The sequence below is a fragment of the Echiichthys vipera genome, assembly GCF_963691815.1.
Source record: "Echiichthys vipera genome assembly, chromosome: 10".
NCBI lineage: Eukaryota > Metazoa > Chordata > Actinopteri > Perciformes > Trachinidae > Echiichthys > Echiichthys vipera.
Window position 1 is genome coordinate 32,895,347 of NC_139835.1, and position 9,238 is coordinate 32,904,584.

Below are 9,238 nucleotides of genomic sequence, written 5' to 3' on the forward strand. Positions count from 1 at the left end.
AAAAAAGATAATTACCTGTTCTCTTCTCTAAATCTTCAGATTATGGTGGACACGGTGAATCTATCGATGTGTGGTTGAACCCTTTGTCCGGCCTCCCTCATGGTCATACCTGCCATGGACAAGAACATGGTCAATCACAGAAGCTCTGATGTCATCAAATATTAATGTTCTTGTCTTCGCTGACCACATTGACCACCTCCTCACACAAACTCTTCCTCTCAGATTTCTATCCATTGTAGTGCCTCACAAATAAGTGCTCTCTGAACTGGCTTTATATATTCCCTCACATCATTTGCCCCAAGTGTGATCAGTTTTGAGTTGTTGGGTCCAGGTGGTGACAGCTGTGCTTTCATTGTGTTTGACTTTTGCCACCTGTGCTCACCATTCTGCAGCACAGGTGCATCACAATGAAACTGTGTTGGGAAGTTAGAAACATGTGTAAACAGGTGAAAAGTGCTCATGGTGATTGATTCAATCACTGGGTTCAGACAACAGAGAAATGGGTTCAGACAACAGAGTTTAGTGTTTTAGCAACAGAGAAAAACTGTAAAGACTTTCAACTATTCAATTAAAGGGACACTCAATACATTAACTGTTACTCTGCTGCTGATAATAACTATTGTTCAGTAGCTGGTAAAGATACTTCAATCCGTCACAGTTACACTAAACAATCCTACAAACACAACACTACATCTACTCATGACACTTTTAATGCAAACGGCACACATGTTACGTCAGGTAGAATAGAATTTAAAATCCTTCTCCTTACGTACAAAGCTCTTATTGGTCAGGCTCCGTCGTATCTTAAAGAGCTCATAGTACCGTATCACCCAACTAGATCTCTGCGCTCTGAGAATGCAGGGCTACTCGTCGTTCCTAGAGTCTCCAAAAGTAGAATGGGAGGCAGAGCCTTCAGCTACCAAGCTCCTCTCCTGTGGAACCAACTCCCAAATGTTATTCGGGAGGCAGACACTGTCCCCTTATTTAAGAGTAAACTTAAAACTTTCCTTTTTGATAAAGCTTACAGCTAGGGCTTACGATGAGACTTTATTCTGCTTAATTATGCTGCTATAGGCCTAGTCTGCCGGGGGATAATACTTTTCCTGATCCTCTGAGCTTCTCTCCTCTCTGTCTGAATCATTCATGTCCCATCAATGCATGTTACTGATTCAGCTTCTTCCCCGGAGCTGTTTGTGCTTTGTCGTCTCGCAGGTCTCTGCTGATCGTGGTGGTGCTTGCTGCCGTGGTCCTACATGACGCTTCCTGCTGCTATTGTCACTGTTACTCATATAAACTATCACTAGTTTAATAAACTATAACATTTGTAGCTGTGTCGTAGCTGCTATTGCCACGACTCATCATTGATCATGTTTGCCACCACAATTATGATAATTTTCATATTCTGTCACCTTAGCTGTGCCTGTTTCTACTGTTCTGTTGTATTAACTGCCTTAACGTATACGTCATATTCACATTACTATAAATATTATAGTTACTGTTAGGCTTTGCTTGCATCTCTGGAAGTGTGTCTCTCTCTCTCTCTCCTTCTCTTCCTCTCTCCGGTGCAGACAGATGTGCGTCCTCCACAGAGCTGGGTCTGTCTGACGTTCCTGCCTGTTATAGGGAAGGTTTTCGTTGCCACTGTACTCTACAGAGGAATTGTTGGGTCTATGTAAATCATAAATAAGTCACAGAGTTTGGTCTTTACCTACTCTGTAAAGTGTCCTGAGATAACTTTTGTCAAATTGAATTGAATTGAATTGAGGTAACCTCACTGATTCTAAAAACCATCCACAGCATTACACAGTCACGTCAGACTGCGACCTCAGACAAACGTCCTCTCACAGTTATTTTCCAGCTCGTCACAGACGTGAAAAGTCTGGATTCACACAAACATGGAGGCGTTTTTAACAGGTGAGCACATCACACGTGATGACGTCACTGCACAGGGACAGATAACCGACTCACTCAGCACCGACACAGGTGCTGAAGAAATCGGGAGCGTGCAGACCGGGGTTCAGTGTCTTGCTCACGGACACTTCGACACCCAGTCGGAGCGGGGATCGAACCGCTGACCTCAGATCAGCAGACGACCCTCTCTACCTGCTGTACCACAGACGCCCCGGTGACTTTCACGGGTTCAGAAGTTCATACATATTTAACAGTGACGTGTCTGAGCTTCAACGACTGAAACAGAGACTTTATTGTTTTAATGTGTTAAAAACATGAAGACGCATCACGTGTTTCATTAAACTTCATGTTTTTAACCTCTCTCCTGTTTCTCTCGTGTTCTTTAAACTCAAGTTTCTTCAAATAAAACAAACAAAACAATGAGGATCCGTTTGTTTCTTTACCCACAATGCACCTGAATCTCCCTCAGCACAGGATCAGTGATTCATTTCTGCGGCTCCTCACATTTATTATTATTATTTATTCTCTTAGTCTGGACCTTTAAACTCTTCATTTACAGCATCAACACAAACAAACCCTGATTCTCTTGTTAGTTCAGTTCTCACCTGTCAGGTGTTTGGAGCGCGTGAGCTGAGCTCCGTGACTGATTGGATCAGGATTAACTGTTCCCACAGTGGAGCTGGTGCCGGTGCTGGTGCCGGTGAGCGCGTCAGTCCCGCCCGGTTCTGCTCCCCGGTCTCTGGTCTCTTTCTCTTCTGGTCTCTCTCGGACGTGTCTCTCTGTGTGGATGTTGAGTCTCAAACAGGTGAAATCAATGAGTCACTGATTGGATCAGGATTAACTGTTTCAGAGCGGAGCCGGTGCCGGTGTTTACGCCTATGCCGGTGCCGGTGTTGGTGCTGACGGACTCTGGAAACTCGTGGCAGAACTTTGGGATCAACATCACGTTTGTACAGAAAATGTTATAAAACACCATAAACGCGCAGTTTGGCCGTAAGGTTTAAAACAAAGCACGCACGCACACACACACACCATCAACACACACACCATCAGCACGCGCGCGCGCGCACACACAGACACACACCATCAACACACACACACCATCAACTCACACACACACACACACACACACACACACACACACACACACACACACACACACACACACACACACACACACACACACACACACACACACACACACACACACACACACACACACACACACACACACACACACACACACACACACACACACACACACACACACACACACACACACACACACCAGCTGATGATGAATCCATCACTAACCAGTCATCTTGACGGTCCGGCTCTGACGTCATCTTGACGGGCTGGAAAGGCGCCGGTTCCGTGCTCGGTAGCCTGAGCAGCAGCGATCACCGGAGAAACTGAGGTCGTTTCTTCAGGTCTCTCACTTTCATCATCATCATCATCATATATACACATACACACACACACACACACACACACCTGGCCTACTGCGACAGGTGAGGTCTACTGTGACAGGTGAGGCCTACTGTGACAGGTGAGGTCTACTGCGACAGGTGAGGTCTACTGCGACAGGTGAGGTCTACTGTGACAGGTGAGGACTACTGCGACAGGTGAGGACTACTGCGACAGGTGAGGCCTACTGTGACAGGTGAGGTCTACTGTGACAGGTGAGGTCTACTGTGACAGGTGAAGTCTACTGTGACAGGTGAGGTCTACTGTGACAGGTGAGGTCTACTGTGACAGGTGAGGTCTACTGTGACAGGTGAGGTCTACTGTGACAGGTGAGGTCTACTGTGACAGGTGAGGTCTACTGTGACAGGTGAAGTCTACTGCGACAGGTGAGGTCTACTGCGACAGGTGAGGCCTACTGTGACAGGTGAGGTCTACTGTGACAGGTGAGGCCGACTGTGACAGGTGAGGTCTACTGTGACAGGTGAGGTCTACTGCGACAGGTGAGGACTACTGCGATAGGTGAGGTCTACTGCGACAGGTGAGGTCTACTGTGACAGGTGAGGTCTACTGTGACAGGTGAGGCCTACTGTGACAGGTGAGGTCTACTGTGACAGGTGAGGTCTACTGTGACAGGTGAGGTCTACTGTGACAGGTGAAGTCTACTGTGACAGGTGAGGCCTACTGTGACAGGTGAGGTCTACTGTGACAGGTGAGGCCGACTGTGACAGGTGAGGCCTACTGTGACAGGTGAGGCCTACTGTGACAGGTGAGGCCTACTGTGACAGGTGAGGCCTACTGTGACAGGTGAGGCCTACTGTGACAGGTGAGGCCTACTGTGACAGGTGAGGCCTACTGTGACAGGTGAGGTCTACTGTGACAGGTGAGGTCTACTGTGACAGGTGAGGTCTACTGTGACAGGTGAGGTCTACTGCGACAGGTGAGGTCTACTGCGACAGGTGAGGTCTACTGTGACAGGTGAGGCCTACTGTGACAGGTGAGGCCTACTGTGACAGGTGAGGTCTACTGTGACAGGTGAGGACATTACCCACAATGCTCGGCTCCTGCAGTCGTCTTCAGTTTTAAAGAATATCAATAAAAAAAACTTCAGTGAGAAGAAAAACTTTATTTGATCCAAAAATAGAAACATTTTCAGCAGAAATATAAATATTACACGTTTAAACTCTAAATACGACCCGGGGGCGTGGCCTCACGTGTGGGCGTGGCCTCGCGTGTGTGGGCGTGGCCTCGCGTGGGGGCGTGGTCTTTAAAATATTTTAAAAATAAATAAATTCACATTTAAAAAAAGCCCAAAACTGTAAAAAAAACAAAGTAAGGAAATCAACAACACTGCAAATATAAAATAAAAAGCTACGGACCGTTACCGTGGTAACAGCGGTCGATGACGACACAGGCGTCACATCAGCGCTAACGTTAGCTCGCTGCTAACTAAAGTGTTCGGCAGGGACATGCAATAATAGCAGCTCTGTCAACTGACAGGAAGTGATGTCATCTCTCACAGGAAGTGATGTCAGCGTCACACGTCCAGGCCCCGCCGAATCAGGAAGTCTTCGAGCGCGCTCAGTCGCTCCACCAGCAGCACGTCCAGGTCGGCGTCCTCATCTCCGGTGACGTGGCCGTGTCGCCGCCCGTTTCCTGGGCACCATGGCAACAGGAAGCCCCGCCCTAAAAAGATAAAGTGTTTGTTTTATTTTGATTTATGATGCTTTATATTAACCTGAGTGTAGCGGACTACATTTCCCAGCATACCTTGCGGTCTCTTCCTCTTCCTGGGCTGAGTGAAGTCAGGGAAGAGGAGCATGCGCCTCCTCTGCTGACCAATCAGGAGCAGCGCTCCGTCCTTCTCCCGCGACTCCTCGAAGACCGTCTCCAGACTCCTGCAGGGGCACACAGAGGCATGCTGGGAGATGTAGTGTCTCACTGTGGAGTCGCAGTGTTTGTAGAGTGTGGGACTTGTAGTCTTTTACCTGGTGGTGGGGGGGGATTTGTAGTTCTTGGTGTAAATCTCCTCCAGACTGAACTCTTTCTTCTTTAACCTGAAACAGTTATTTTAGACCTCTGACCCCCGCCCTCCTGACCTTTTGACTCCCGCCCTCTTGACCTTTGACCCCCGCCCTCCTGACCTATGACCCCCCGCCGTCCTGAACTCTGACCCCCACCCTCCTGACCCCCACCCTCCTGACCTCTGACACCCGCCCTCCTGACCCCCGTCCGCCTGACCTCTGACACCCGCCCTCCTGACCCCCGTCCTCCCGACCTCTGACCCCCCGCCCTCCTGACCTTTAGACCCCCGCCTACAGTTGAGTTGTGTCCATGTGTGACTCTGACCTTTGTCTCCTGTTCAGGGTGAAAGTCGTCCGTCACTTCAGCAGCATCTGAAAATTACAGATGAGAAAGTTCATGTAACTAAGGAGGACACGCACGGCGCCCAGGCGTGGCACGCTCGCCGGCTGTGGCACGCTCGCCGGCCGTGGCCCGGTTGAGAGAGGTGGACTTTCATAAACTCCTGCTGCTCAGAAATATTTCAGTGAACACTGAAATCAGTCAGGAAGAGGTTTGGCCGCATTGATCTGTAACCATGGAAACCTTTATGCTAATTAGCTCAGAACACGTTTGCATGTCAGCGCCATCTTTAAAAATCTCACACACACACACACACACACACACACACACACACACACACACACACACACACACACACACACACACACACACACACACACACACACACACACACACACACACACACACACACACACACACACACACACACACACACTCACTCTCTCTCTTTCCGGGGTTGTTGGTGTAAAAGCTGCACACGGAGCAGGAAGCAGAGTCCTGAGCACGTGCACGGTCATGGTGAAGTTAGTTTAGCTTCTGTGCTAAAATCACATCTTATCAGAAACCCTGTGGTCTCGGTGCGGACCCGTTCCCGGGCGTCTCGGTGCGGACCCGTTCCCGGGCGTCTCGGTGCGGACCCGTTCCCGGGCGTCTCGGTGCGGACCCGTTCCCGGGCGTCTCGGTGCGGACCCGTTCACGGGCGTCTCGGTGCGGACCCGTTCCCGGGCGTCTCGGTGCGGATCCGTTAACTGCGTCACACCGGCCCGCGCGTTATAACGCTACGAACCGGAGCTCGTTAAAACCACGGGTTCATGTGAAAACGCGTTTCCGGTTTGTTTTTCACGGCAACAATAAATTAACTTTAGTGTTTAATGTACAGGCGGATACACGAGGTTAGCATCCCGGCTAGCGTGTTAGCATAAACCGTAATTTAGCATACTAACGTCAGCTAACATTAGCATACTGACGTCAGCTAACATTAGCATACTAACATCAGCTAACATCATACTAACATCAGCTAACATCATACTAACATCAGCTAACATCATACTAACGTCAGCCAACATTAGCATACTAACGTCAGCTAACAGCATACTAACATCAGCTAACATTAGCATACTAACATCAGCTAACATTAGCATACTAACGTCAACTAACATTAGCATACTAACGTCAACTAACATTAGCATACTAACATCAGCTAACATCATACTAACATCAGCTAACAGCATACTAACGTCAGCCAACATTAGCATACTAACGTCAGCCAACATTAGCATACTAACGTCAGCTAACATTAGCATACTAACGTCAGCTAGCATAACTACTAACCGTGAGTAAACGCGGTGAGCGCGGTGCGGCCTTCTGAAGCCTCGTCAGTGAAGTCGCGGTGAACAGTTGGAGTTAAATGAAACAGTTATATTCAGAGTTTAATCACAGAAACTCACCGTTTCCTCCACAGGTGCCGAGCGCGACCGTGACCGCGTGACTGCGGGTCCGTCTGTCTGTGGCGCAGGCGCAGTGAGAGCAGGTCCGTCTGTGTGTGGCGCAGGCGCAGTGAGAGCAGGTCCCGTCTGTGTGTGGCGCAGGCGCAGTGAGAGCAGGTCCCGTCTGTGTGTGGCGCAGGCGCAGTGAGAGCAGGTCCCGTCTGTCTGTGGCGCAGGCGCAGTGAGAGCAGGTCCGTCTGTCTGTGGCGCAGGCGCAGTGAGAGCAGGTGTCCGTATATAAAGGGGGAAAGGTGCGCTGGATTTGTGACCCGGCACCTGGCGCACAGCCAGCGGGCACTTGACGCACAGGCCGGGGTTGTTAATGTAGACATGGTGGTGTAATGGTTAGCACCGTCGCCTCATAATAAGAAGGTTTCCGGTTCGCGCCCCATCAGGGACCTTGTCTACGGGCTCCACACAGAGTCGGACAGTAAAAAGTCCCACTCCAGCAGCTGATGATGAAACACAAACAGTCCCACTCCAGCAGCTGATGATGAAACACAAACAGTCTCACTCCAGCAGCTGATGATGAAACACAAACAGTCTCACTCCAGCAGCTGATGATGAAACACAAACAGTCCCACTCCAGCAGCTGCAGATGAAACACAAACAGTCCCACTCCAGCAGCTGATGATGAAACACAAACAGTCTCACTCCAGCAGCTGATGATGAAACACAAACAGTCCCACTCCAGCAGCTGCAGATGAAACACAAACAGTCCCACTCCAGCAGCTGATGATGAAACACAAACAGTCCCACTCCAGCAGCTGATGATGAAACACACAGTCTCACTCCAGCAGCTGATGATGAAACACAAACAGTCCCACTCCAGCAGCTGATGATGAAACACAAACAGTCCCACTCCAGCAGCTGCAGATGAAACACAAACAGTCCCACTCCAGCAGCTGATGATGAAACACAAACAGTCCCACTCCAGCAGCTGATGATGAAACACAAACAGTCCCACTCCAGCAGCTGATGATGAAACATAAACAGTCTCACTCCAGCAGCTGATGATGAAACACAAACAGTCCCGCAGCTGCAGATGAAACACAAACAGTCCCACTCCAGCAGCTAAAACGATGGATGCAGCATCACACACGATCGTGCAGAGAACGACAGATGCTGAACTATGATGCAGTCTTTATGAGATGTGAGAGCATGACTTCGGTCGTTAATGTTGGAAATGTAAAGACGGACGGTCGAGTTTGTAAACGATGGACTGTGATGTGAAGCGACACGTCCGATCTCTGCGCGGTCTGATCGTCATCTCCTGATCAGAGTAAAGCTGCACCTTCATCCACGGGCTCATCCTCACAGGGACCATGCTGGTGAACACAGTCACCACCTCATCACACTTGTGACGCATGTTTGCAGTGATTTAGCAGTCAGAAAACAGACGAAACCACAGCAGAAGTGAACTACGTCCAAACTCTGCTGCCGACTGAAGGAAGGAGGAACTCAAAGAGGCGTTTTTCAGACAGTCGAGTCTTTACTGATGAAGTCAGGAGAGAAACATATTTACAGGTTTCACAGCAGGCGACTCGTCACGCGTTCAGCAGATCACACAAAAGGTTCAGGTACAAAAGTGTTTTTCATCAAAGTCACAAACAAATGAATTTGCTCTCAGTCAGAAATGTACAAACATGTGAACAAGGCGATACGAAGAAATACAAAAGAAGAAAACACATTTACAAACTCTACAGCATCACTTTTGAAGCTGTTCTCAGATCCAACCTGACTTTCATAAATATACAGTTTAAAGTGCAGCAGGAGCAGTTTGGTGATTATGTGAAGATCAAAACGTCATATTCATGAAGAGATTCAGATTTCCACTCAAAACGATTCTGATCTCCGTGTGAAACTCGATTTAAAATGATTAATAAACATCAGGAAGACGTGTGATTATAATAAAGTCTAACATCAGGAAGACGTGTGATTATAATAAAGTATAACATCAGGAAGACGTGTGATTATAATAAAGGATGAAACATCAGGAAGACGTGTGATTA